General features: G+C 30.0%; 1 protein-coding gene across 1 annotated transcript in view; it reads left to right on the forward strand.

Moving 5' to 3' along the window:
• Positions 1 to 113: 113 nt before the first annotated feature.
• The window catches only part of LOC145180288 (zinc metalloproteinase nas-13-like), a 31,163-nt gene continuing 17,432 nt past the window's right edge, over positions 114 to 13,844 (forward strand). Inside the window, exons 1-2 of the mRNA XM_090081353.1 lie at positions 114 to 269; positions 11,014 to 11,181. The gene's annotated coding sequence lies outside the window, so the exon portion shown is untranslated. The remainder of the gene's footprint in view (positions 270 to 11,013; positions 11,182 to 13,844) is intronic.

Raw genomic sequence — 13,844 nt, forward strand, 5'->3', positions numbered from 1 at the left:
TCTATTTATAGACAAATTTTTTTTAAAAGAGCAGGAAAAAAAACAGCAAGATTATAGACAAATTAATAATAGACATGATTTTAAAAAGCGTACGTTTGACAGGCTAATAGAGCATTTATTTTATAGTTTTGAAGAAACTTTAGAAGAAGGCGTTTGTGTGTTTGTTCTTGAAAACGATCCAGGAGTAAAATAGCATTTTTAGTTAGATATGACTTAACGGCAGCCAGTGTACAGTAAACCGTACTCGATGGTAGGAAATATTATGCAATGTAAGTAATGCCTAATTACAAGCCGCCGTTTTAAATTACAACCGCTATTTCTTACCTGCGTGGTATATAAATTTAAGTAAGAAACCGGATATCAGCAAATGTTTTCAAATTTTATTCAGTTTTTTATACTCTATGATTGAACTATTAGAAAAGATCAAAAACTGTTTGTTTTTTTTTCGAAAACTTTTTCTGGCCTTATTCAAAATTAAACTTTGTAAAGATGCAATAGCAGGTGTTAAGAGTAAGAATAGAAGCGATTAGAGGGTGAGATTAGAAGCGATTTTAAAAAATTGATATTCTGAAAGAAAACTAACTAAAAATATCTAATTATTTCATGGTTGGTATTTTTAAACAGTAATAATAATATTTCTTATCCCTTTTTGCAAAAAAACTCTTTTTTAAAAAAACACGGGAGGGCAGGAAACTTCAATGTACGTAAGAACAAGAAATTGAAATACAGCCTTGATTTACACCCCTGATTAGGTTTAAAAGTTAAGAAAGCTTTTTTTTTTTAAACATAAAATTTTGGGAAGATTCCAATTAGTCTTGATATGAAGATTCATAAAATGCACAGGAACATTGCAACATGAATAAGGAATACAAAATAATGAGCTTGAATATCTGCATCCATTCAAATAAAAATCAATCAACATAATATACACTGATCAATATAATATACACCAATCAACATAATATACACCTGTGTTTTGCAGATAAATTCTTTGACTGTATTTCTTTATTTCCACGAGTTTAAAAATATTTGAATGTTGAAGAAAAGGTTTTTTAAAAAAGTTATCAATATTTTTAAGGTTTGAGGGGATTTATAGTGAACAGCTATTGGTGTGTCTAAAGTAGTTGCTAACGCATAAGTTTCAACACCAGTCCCCAAGCTTAACTGTTTTTCATTTTTTCATCTCTGATCATATCATGTGGTATTTTCATCTGATTCACCATTGATTTTGAAAGATATGCTTGAAACTCATTGAGGGACTGAGGGGTTTCAAAAAAATACCATGTTGATGTAATATAACAGAAAATTCTCCTCAATGACGCTATTAGATTCGCTAGTTGTTCCTAATCTTTTAAGTGAGATTTTCTTATGCTGATCCCGTGATTTTTAAAAATGCTTAGATTAAAAATACTAGAAATTTTATTTATGATATGATGATGTCTTTAGCGTTACATTATTGACAATTCCAAATTTTTTAATATGCTTTTTAAAGTTTTCTTGACTCCTGCATTTACCTTCCCTTTTATAGTTTTTGAAAAATGTTCCAGAATTCAAGTACTCCTCCATTTTGTCATAACTGGTTTCTATTATTGTTTGTGCAGTTAAAATGGTCACTACTGAACTTTTCTTATGTCAGCTCTTAATGAATTTTCTAGTTTATGGCATCATGTGATGATGAGGGTGTTGTGATTCGACCAAACTTTGTTCGAATTAAAGTATTCGGAAAAAAAATTTTTGTCTAAGAGATTCAAATAGAGTGTAGAAATTTTTCTTACGGTATTGTTGACTAGCCATTTAAAAAAATGAGAACGTTTTTTTCATTTTTAAAATTTCTCAACCACCGTTACTTTTGGATTAAAGATCAGTAGATTTTCATTTTGTTAAAACAAAACAAAGAGCCAAGAGATCTTAAACTGCAAGAAACCCTCCCAAATTTCAATCCTATCAACGTTGTGATGGACTTCCGTTGCAGTATGAGAAGGGTTTTAAAAATGTCTTTTTACAGACCACAATCCTGGGTTGAAGACTCCATGTGGCTAAGGTCGCACCTGTAACTTCCATTACTCCCCGTATGAGTTGGAATTAATCGAACGCAATGAGATCACTTCCAGCAAGCCAATGTAAATGAGGATTTAATCAGTAGAAAGATAAATTGCTCTTCTGAAATAAACTTGTTTATTTTGAGCAACACCATTAAAACAATTTAAAATTAAATATTACATCACTTACGATTAGAGGACATTCAGTAAAAAGAAATATACTGGTAAGAACACCCAGAAATCAGCCTTTAAAATGAAAAAACGAAATGTTAAAGCCAAAAGAGATTTTTGTCATATTTACTTTGCACATGATCAAATAAGAAATAGGAGAACTGTTTTGTGGATTTATGAACCTTAATTTGATATTTTTGAATCAGACGGTAAGCAGAATATACACTGACCACCAAATAAAGAGTTTGACCTATATTATACTAAAACATAAAGTTTGGCGATGGAAGCATTATGATGTGGGTTTCTCTTGATCTGTTGTTGGTTTTATTGATTATACAGACAATATGACAGCTGATGTTTATATCAACATACTTGAAGAAATAGCTTTTCCGTATGCTAAGGATAACATGCCATGCTTTATGTGTAATAGCAGGATAACAATCTTAAGTAGAAAGCTTCTAAAGCTAAGAGATGGCTCTAGTAAAATGTTATAAGTCAATTGAGCTGGCTAGAACAAACCTAGATTTAAATCCAAAAGTTGGTCAATAGCATGCCCAAAAGGCTTTGTGCAATTAAAAAACTCTTTTGTATACAAAGAGTGGATCTTTTTTAGTTGTAGAAATTTTCTTTGTATAATATTAATAACTTTCCGTTTTTCTTTTTTTTTTTTTTCCATTAAACTCTCATTAGTTTTTAAGAAATTATTATTATTTATAAGAAAAAAAAATCAAAGAGAACAAATTCTTATTATATGATGTGTATCATCAAGCTTTATATGAAATTAAAATGATGTTAACTACTGACAATGAAATAAATTTTTTCCAAAAGTGTGAGTCATCTATAAATTTATCTTTCCATCACAATATCAGCTCTTAAAAACTCTAGCAATTTTATACAGACTCTAGCAACCAATGATAAAATTTCATCCTCAACTTTCACCAACTTTCACAAAGATTGTGAACTTAAAGATGATTTCTTTAATAAGAAGTTGACATAGCAGTTGTCATTATAAATTTAAATTATCTTTTAGGAAATATTTAAGACAACGGCTTTATTGTTAATTAAGACAACTATGTTTTGGAAGCATTTTGATTTTCAACTAACTCCACATAAAAATGCCATCAGCTAGAATGTATTGGAGCAACCAGTTATACTTTGAAAAAATTGGTGAATTTATGACTGTCAACTCGTTTAAAAAAACCAAGTTATTTTTTCATTGCAATCATAATGATAAACTTAACAAACAATATGGAGATTATACAATATGGAGATTATGTGAAACAATATGGAGAATATGTGCAACCTATTTTTAAATTATTGAAGCACTCCTTTTTAAAAAGTGATACAAAAAGAAAATGTTACAAAGTGATACAAAAAGTGATACAAAAAAAGAAAATGTTATGCATTGATGAATATTAATGCAATTGATGATTGTTTCTCATAATGGTAAATCATTTATGAAGTAGTACAACTCAATGAAACCCCAAAAATGGGGGTTTCTCTTTCAGCCGAAATTTTGAAATTCATATTGCCCTAAGCATCATGAAACATTGAGATGAATTTATTATAAATGTGCGAAAACAAAAAATGGCGTAGGTTATACTATGATAACTGGTATACTAGTGTGGAATTATTCAAAACACTATATATAGAGCAATTTAATTTATAACACGTCTTTAATTCTTACAGAAACTGCCTTATTTGCGTCTGAAACACAGCTCTAATATTTCCAAAAATAAACAGCTATAATATTTCCAAAATAAATAATCGTGTCATTTTCTTCCTCTGAAAAAATAAAGTTTAAAATTTAAGTTTAAAAATTTTAGATTTCCAAAAAAACATCTTCATCGTTCAAGTTATTGAAGCACAGGTAAAAAAGCATCAAAAAGCCTCAATATGCAAAAAAAAAATAAATAAATAAAAAAAATAAAGAATGAGCCCTCGCTTTTTTTTATCGAATAGTAGTTCTGTTAGTTATTTAAAGAAAAAATAAACAATATTTATCAGCGACAGTTAATAAACAATATTTATCAGCGACAAACCATATTTGTTAACAACTCAGCACTTGCTAGATCAATGATATGCATTAATTAGATGTCTAACTTCACAAAAATTCCGAAAGAAAAAATGAAGCAAGCTTTTTAAGTATTTACTGCCGGTAGCCATTTTATTAAAACTGACAGTAATTCATTTTTGTTTTGCTTTGATATATTATTGCGTCATTTCAGGCTGGCAAAACAAACCTGGCGGGCAAAACATTTTCTTCATTGCGGAAGCGCGAGTTAGATATCAAGTTAATAATATATAATTGGATATTATTGAAACCAATTTACAAGTAAAAATCGGAGCAAAACTTCACGAAAAACTGCTTTAGTTATCTGCAGATAAGAGAGGTGGGGGGGGGGAGAGATAAGGGGAGGGGGTTCATACAATTTTATAGCATAATATGGTCTACTTTGAAAGTTTATACAATTTTATAGCATAATATGATCTACTTTTAAAGGAAAATCTGATAGGATTTAATATATAACAGGATGCAACAATAATCAAATTTTTCAGACAATGTCAAACGCACATGTCGAAAAGGAAGTTTTGAAAATAATTTTGAAAATAAAAGAAATGTGTTTTAAAAAAAATAAAACGAAAGGTGTTGTAATAGTTTACTGTTATCTTTTATTGCGGTTAATTGTTGTACTTATGTCATTAGTACAACAAATACAAAAATATCATAAGCTATTTTATATTACACCCTAGAGAATTCTGAAAATGAATGTTGTAGAACTACGTATAAGCGGAGTTAAAGAGAAAAAATAAATAACTATTAAAAGAAATATAGTCGTCTTGATGACAAGCTATTTCGGCAAAATTACATCATGACAAAAATGATTAAAAAATTTTATGGATCTGGCGATGTGGTGGTATGGCTGAAAAAAAAAAAAAAAAAAAAAAAAAAAGATAATTTGAGAGCTATAAAAGATGGACAATCTGTCTTAGATAATTCCGTTATTTCTCGAAGGAAGTGCGTTCGCTTTATATTAACAACTTTGCGATAGCAAGAAAACCTCCACCGCGGATGTTGAAAAAGCTTTATTAGATGCGTTGGCAGTGGATAGTTTCAAAGCCTACCCAGCTAACACAAAACGTTCAAGAAACGTTCGTGGAACGTTAGAAACGTTCGGGGACGTTCTAAGGACGTTCTAAGAACGTTTCCAACGTTCTTCAAACGTACTTGAACGTTTTGTGTTAGCTGGGTACGAGCTGTTCAGGGATCGGAGATAAAACAAAAGCAAATCCGTTATTGTTTTCCTGGCCAATTTGCGTTAACTTATGAGGCTGGCAAAAGTTGAAAATTACTGTAGCGAGCGTTAATAACTGGATTGCCATTTGAAACTTCGGAGCAGTTATGAACACAAGAAGAAATACTTGGGATTAACTTGCAGGATGTGTTAAACCACGTTTCGTTGGTTCCGAAAAAAGTTTGTCGGAACCTTATTAATCGTTGCTTCACTTATTAATCGTTGTGGAGGAGTGCACCAATACAATAGATGGATTGAATTTGGTTTTGTTTCAATTTGTAAGGAGTAAAGATTTATTAGTAACAGTGTTACTATGACGGAAAAACATTTTGATGCTTATTTCGATGGCATAAAGTAAACTGCTAAATACAAATGAAAGCACCATAAACCACAATTGAAGAATTTTATCGTGCAGTACAAGATAAAACCCCAAATAATACATCTATTTAACGAAGTGATGGACTCATGGGTGGAAAATGGTTGATTAAAACTATGCAAAAAAAAAATGAACAAAGGATTATCCCTGTAATTTCAGTTGAACAGGATAATAAAGGGAAGATACAACCTATTTTGGACTTTCGTAAGTTGAATCCATTATGTTAACTCGCAAAATTTCTCAAGTGATGCATGCGATGAAACAGTGAGGAGGTGGAGAAAAATCCGTGACAAATTTTATATGCTTGATCTCAGATGCGCCTACATGCAAATACACATTGATCCAGTTTTGTGGAAGCATCAGGTGATAAATTCTATAAAGAGATGGAATACCAACTTACACGTCTCGGCTTTGGTTTAAATTCTGCACCGAAAAAATCATGTTTTTAATCTCAGGCAAATTGCTGAGTCTCGATGATTTGATATTTTGTGAGAAATGGTGTGAATTAAAGATGTATAAATATGCATTTAGACCAGCAAAATCTTGATTACTAAAGGCACAAAAATAATTGAAAATAAAACCTGAAAAGATTTATAAAAAAATCTTACTTTATATCGTATGCGCCCGCAAATTTCAGAATAAGGTTGGTGATTTCAAAATAAATGTTCCGTTGTTATTTTTACGCATATAGTTTGTTATTGTTGACGTAATATATTTGAAAAAAAAAAATAAATAAATGAAAAAAATCAGCCAAAAAGTGAAGATGAGTAGCAAAAATAAGCCCATTATTGACCTTCCCATGAACGGCGCCACGGCCAAAAACCTTCCCAAGAAGCTAAACTAGCCTCTGAGTACTGTCTACACTGTGACTAAAAGTTTGCAAATGACTGGTTGTGTTGAGAGGAAGCCTGTTAGTGGTTTGAAGAGGTAAGTTCGAACTCCTCAGTTGATCAGGGCAATCCTGGGTTAAGTTTCTTAGAATCCAGTTCAAGATCCTTAGAATCCAAAAGAATTATGGTCCCCTGGATCTCCACATTTGTTATCTCTTGATCATTTTTTCTGGGTGTATGTGGAGTTAAGAGATTGTCAATGCCCCCACAATAGTGTCAACTCCCTTAAGGCTCCAGGTTCAGAAGTCAATTTAAAGCTGTGTTTGATGCTGAGAGAAGACATATTGAATAAAAATGTGGTAAATATAATTCTAAACACATTTTATTCAATAAAATTTTTTGTTTGGCTTAAAGTTTTCATTTTACCTTAATTTTAAAAAAAACAAAATTTTTATGAAATTTGCGGTCGCATTCGGTAGAAGAACTGACACTGTCATCATTAGGTTGAATTAATCAAGAAGTGAGAATAACAAAAGCACTGGAGTAAAAGAAAACAAACGAACATGAAACTAATATTTTTGACATCAAAGTAGACACTTATAAGATATCTCGTCTGTTGATAATAACTGTATTTCTTTACGAAGAGGTAATTTTATGTTGTCATAGACAACAAGAAAAACAGACAAATAAATGATGAAAGTAATTGCTTAGAATTAACTTTTAATATACTGAATTCAACATGGTTAGAAGATAATGTATTATCCCTTCTTCATTCAAAAAGAATTGACTAGTTATGTAACTGTTAACTTGTCTTAAAGAATGATTTTTAAGGTTTGGTTTACAACAGAGACTTTCCAAATCAATGTATTCCTAGCAAAATTCAAGATGCCATGAAAATTCATAAAGTTTTTGGAGTTCGTTCAGCTGAAATTGAACGAGAGCTTAGTATAAATAATATACTGTTAAAAAGCTTTCTCATTACCTCATATTGCTCCAAATATGGCCTACCAAATACACAAGTAAAGCTCCTGCGGAAAGAATCATTTTTGGGTACCTTATGGGATATTGCCTAATAATATCCAGCCAGGCATATGGCCAATGAAAAAATCCTCCTTAAGATGCAAGAATAGCGATGCACAATATTGGGTCGCTGGATTTTGCTCTCCAATAGTTTGTGTAAAATACGTTTGTCTCGATTTTTGATCGCACGCAGGTGGTTGGCAATAGCGCTTGTGAGCAGCTGAGTTTACTTGCTATACCAGAAGTTTTCTGACATTGATTCTTGACAAGTCTAGGTAGGGATGGCAGTACTGCTTTTAGATCATTTAGTATTGTGAAACTCTAAATTATCTACCATATCTCCTGAATCTGAAATAAGTTCTTTAAAATCCAGAGCTTATTGCTTTTAAACATCTTTTTGTAAAACTTTTCATAGTTGGTAAAGAATGTATAAGATTTTCAGGGAGCTGATGCTGTAACTGCCATATTTCAACCTTTGGGTATGATGAGTAAGGATGCCCAAAAAGCAATTTAATCAAAGAATATTTAAAAATACAAAAAAGTATTACCCAGAAATCGCAGAAGAAAAGATACAAAGATGAATTTAATGAACAGATTTTTGCATCATTCCAATCAGTTTTCAGCAAATGAGGCATTATTAAAGCTAAAAAACCTCTACCTGATGCCTTGTTGTTATTAAGTGATCCAGATATACGTAAATTTTAGGTTGTAAAATAAACCTTAAGCTATGATAACAGCATTTATAGGATAATTATGCTTTTTTTGATATGATTACAGTGTTTGCATTTTTTATATAAATTGCACTTCATTCAATTTTTTGCTTTTTATTTTATTCAATGCTTCTTTTGCACGCATAGCAGCCGAGAGAAATCTCAGGCCCAGGGGAAGTTGTTTTAAGGGGCCCTCATTATGATCAATTATATACCCAGGACCAAAAGAAACGTGCTCCTGTCATTGAAAATTAAAAGTATAAGATAATTAAATCTTTTAAAATTCAAAACTATTTATATCTTTTAAAAATTATTTTAAAAAATTATTTGTACACACACAAGGCCCCGGGAATCTTCCCCGTCCACCCCCCCCCTCTCGACGGCCATGGTTGCACGACCTATGTGACTTTTTTAAACATTTATCAATACAATAATATATAATTTTTTAAAAAGAGGTTTTGTCATGAAATTCATTAAGACCCACTGCGTACTGTATTATTTAGGTGAATATTTGTAATTTTATAAACAAACAGAGGTTTTAATTAAGCTATTTAAATTGGTTTATATTGAAGTCATCAGCGTTAAGTTATATATATACCTACACTTATGTATGTTTATGTATTTATAAATATGTTTAAGACGGATGGTGCATGATCACGTACACCTAAAATTTACTTATATATTTTTAGGCGAGTTTTATGCGAGTATTTCTGAAAGTACAACAAACTGACGTCATTATCATTTGACACCAATTTATAATAATTGTAAAAACACTCCTCTTTTACGTAACGTTGCCGACATATTGACTTGAATGTCGCAATATTTTTTGAATTGTTCTTAACAAAATTTAGCTGAAAACATTTTAAAAAAGTGTTCTACAAGTTTTCAATTGAGTTTGTTCAATATATTTTGCTTATTCTCTTCGTGCTCGTCGTTAACATAAAAAATGTGTTTTTTTCCTCCTGTATTTCTAAAAAGTAACTAAGCAATTTCTTAAAATATTTCTTAAAGCGAAGAAAAATATTAATTTTGCGATATCAAAACAAAACAAAATTATTTAAAAGTTGTAAAAATATTTTTCAGCTTTAAGCAAATTCAATGTATATCACACGCGTCACCGTAAATATCAGCACATCTGTTTTTAATAGTAAAGAATAAAACTCGGTCGTAAAGATGCATGTTTAGAATATTTAGCTATATATAGTTTGATACATGCAGATGAAAAAAGAGACATATGACTAAAAGCACCGTTTCTTTTACATTTGATTGGCTACTTTTGTTTTATTTTACAATTGATTGGCTATTTATATGGAATGCTGGATGTTTGTTTTCAGTAAAGCATTTTTCTCGAAACAATGTATTTTTTAAAAATATCAAAATAATTTATGTAAATTTATTATTTAAAAAACAACATTAAATATTTCCCAAGTTAGACACTGAGCTATTTACTGATGACTTGCTAATGTTCTAGTATGTAGATTATTCTTTTTCGTCATTTGTTTGGGAAATGCCTATAATGCCATCCAAAAATAGCAAACATTTAATGGTATCCAATTGAATAACTTTACGTATGGTTTCATCGATATATTCATAAATATGTTCATTGATATGTTGATCGATTTGTATGTACAAGTTCTATTCTCCTATCTTGTGCTCTCATAGCATGTTCTTCTTAGAAGATGATTACGCCAGGAGCGGGAGGTATCGTAATTCAAGCGCTTGCCACAAAGAAGTCAAACAAACCAAAATTTTAAAGAAAGTAATGAAAAACAAGATGTCGTTGCAGAAAAATTTGCGCTATAGTAAAATGTAAAAACATGAAACAGAAAAATGTAACATGACATGGTTTTTACTAAAGCGATAGTAATATGCTATTTCACCTTTTAATCTCAACCTAAATTGAAAAATACTATTTCGGTCACGGAAGGAAGTCTGAAGACTCTATAATGATTTATGAGAGATAAAATTGGATTGAATGAATTCTTTTCAGCAAAAAATGATGAGGACACTGGTATTCTCTGCAAAAAAAAAATAAAAGCAAGTTTAGTTAATTTACACTTGTCACTTGTCACTTGTCACTTGTCACTTGTCATACAAGTTTTGAAAATGTAGACACGAAAAGATCAGCACGAAAAATGAAAAAGAGTTTTCTGTGTTCATTTTTAAAGTTCTATGAATTTATGAGACTTTAGAACTTAAATTAGTCTGAACTATCAAGTTCCATCCAACATACTATACTTAATTATGTATATAACTTTGCTAGGTTGGAAACCAAATGTTGTCACTTGCTATCTCATGTTTTTATAAATGGTTGCTAGGACACCGAAGAACAAAGTTTATTTTTTGATAAAATCCAAGCATCTTTCTTTCTGTAGGACACCATTTTTAGGTGTAATAAACATAACCAATAGTATAAAAAAAAAATCTTATACGAGAATTTTTTTCCATCGAATGTAATTCACACCTGTATAAAATCGTCAGATGTCCTTCCGTGACATTTTGGTTTTTAAGTGTATGTACTTAAGCTTGTTAAAACAAGATTTTTAAAATTTTTTTATTTTTGTTGTTCAGGTTGACCACTTTTCTATTAAACTCAAACGTTACAAATTGAGAATCGGTAAATAAGTAAGGTTTGAGCTTCTATAAAGTACAAATAAGGAAGAGTTGCCCAACATGAGATGCTGCCGAAGATGGACAGAGCTGAATATGACATATTACTTATCTATCTTTGCGCTAATTGTAAGTAACAAAATTGGAGATTTCTTTTATTTTAATTTTGGCTTCTACGAATATACAAAAACATTTGAATTGAGGTTTGAGAATGAAAACGTACCATTAGTAGCAATAAATAAAATTATTCTTTAAAAGGAGGCAGACTTGAACTCTAGCTAATTGATGTAAAATCACTTGTAAGGTGGGAACTGGCATGTACCTCACAAAAGTGTTGCACATTTATAAAGCCACATTTACACTTCGATTGAAACATTAAAAAAAAAAAAAATCTAAAAAAGTTTACAATATGGAAAACAAAAAGTTAATTGCCTATCAATTTAAAAACGGTTGCTAAAACCTTACAGGTGCGTAAGATAGTTGGATCCCAAGGTCAAACTAGGATGATGATGATGATGATGATGATGATGATGATGATGATGATGATGATGATGATGATGAATGATAAATGATGATGATGATGATGATGATGATGATGATGATGATGATGATGATGATGATGATGATGATGATGATGATGATGATGAATGATAAATGATGATGATGATGATGATGATGATGATGAATGATAAATGATGATGATGATGATGATGATGATGATGAATGATGATGATGATGATGATGTCATCATCATCATCATTCATCATCATCATCATTATCATCATCATGGTATTAAGTTGGATACAGAGTATCAAACTTAATACCATGATGATGATGATACACTTAATACCATGATGATGATGATAATATCCAACTTAATACCATGATAATGATAATATCCAACTTAATACCATGATGATGATAATATCAACTTAATACCATGATGATGATGATGATGCAGATGCTTGGATTTGATGATGATGATGATGATGATGATGATGATGATGATGATGATGATGATGATGATGATGATGATGATGATGATGATGATGATGATGATGAATAAACAAAAGAAAAGAAAAATATTTTTCTAATTAATTAATAACAAAGATGGCTGAATAAATTTTCTAGGTTAATAAGAAGCATTTATGTTTGTTAAAAAGAAGATATTATTGGCAGAACAATTCATTATAAGTGCCTGTTGATATTTTAAAGATTCCAACGAAGTGAAAAATTTCTTGAGATTTTGCTAATTCATTTGCTAAAAAAGTATTCTGTAACAAGATTTCTTAGCTAATCTCCTAATATTCTCATAGTATACTTTATAGATTTCTTTTTGGAGTCTGCTTGCAAACCTTTGTTCTTTTGCATTCTCACTAACATATCGATAAACCAATAATCAAGAGAGCTTTTAGTTAAATGGTGCGGTCTATTACATATGTTTATTAGAAAAGCTTATTGCTTATCAGTAAAATCAGCGAAAACGTTGAAAATATATTAAAGTCCTTAACTTTTTACTAAAATATAAAAAGTTTAATTTATTAGCAACAAAATCTGTTTTTTTAAAGAATTTAATCAGTCTGAGATTTTTGAAAAGCCACCAAAGCGTTTTTTTTTAAAAAAAGGATATTAGTTTTCGGGATCAGATCTACTATAAAGGGTTTATTTAATTATTTACAAAGACTCCAAGCTCAATCAGTTTTAGAAAGTTTGTTGATAATTGAGAATGATGATTTAGAAAGATGATTTAGAAATTTGTAAAAATTTCGCTGAAATTAATTAGGGGATACATATTTTTTATTAGCAAAAAAAAATCATTGATTTTTAAAATATTAAAATATTTTTAAAAATTTTTTTGACAAAACATTATTTGTCACGTGGTTTACCAAAGAATCATTTCGAAATTAAAAATAAAAGTTAAAAGGGAATTTAAGTATCTAATTTAATCTTTCATACACCTTTGCTAAAAACTCTTTAACACTTTAAAATCTTTGCTAAAAACTCTTTAAAATTTTAAAAAAAGGCCATCACCTGTACACAATATTTGCTGCTACTTCTAAAACTGTTCGAAGGATGGTCGGTTTCTTCATTTTTTTAAATTGTTCGGTGGAGAGTTAGTTTTTCATAAACACTACTTATATTTGATTTTAAAAAAATGAATGTAAAAATTATGAATTTATAAAATTAATGAAATTATGAAATTAATGAATGTATAAATGGCAAAAATGTTTGATAGATTTAAATTCTTCGGCGTCCAGTACTGTAATCTAATTTTAATAGATTCTTATGATTTAATTTTAAAAAACTTGCTTTAAATCAAAAATATTTCGGTTTTTACAAAGAATCAAATGTTTCTTAGCTTAATGTCAAAATAAAAATATCGTTAAATAACAAAAATTCCTAGAAATCTTAAATTTAAAATCTGAATTTAAAAAAAGTTACCGTCAAATGGTGTAATTTCAAATGTCATAATCAGGGTATGTAATGTTATAATAAGATATACAAGTAGGAATATATCATATATACCAAAAATGTATACTTGCTGTAACTGTAACTTACTTTTTTTTGGTTAAACATTGTCCGAACAGCCGTTGTTTTTTATGTTGTACGAGCAAAAGGTTCACGAGTGGCTAATTCATACATAAAACTGTTTTTAAAAAAACCTTGGAATAATCTGTTAACAATTACAACACTAATTGGTACACAGGTAACGTTCCGTGATGCAATTGATAGTTTTGGTAGCCTATCCTACCCATAACAGATATGGTACGGGCACCGGTACAAAAAAGTTT

This window comes from Hydra viridissima, unplaced genomic scaffold, assembly GCF_058129835.1.
Source record: "Hydra viridissima isolate aposymbiotic clone 2 unplaced genomic scaffold, HvirCarnegie_v1 scaffold_3, whole genome shotgun sequence".
Lineage (NCBI taxonomy): Eukaryota > Metazoa > Cnidaria > Hydrozoa > Anthoathecata > Hydridae > Hydra > Hydra viridissima.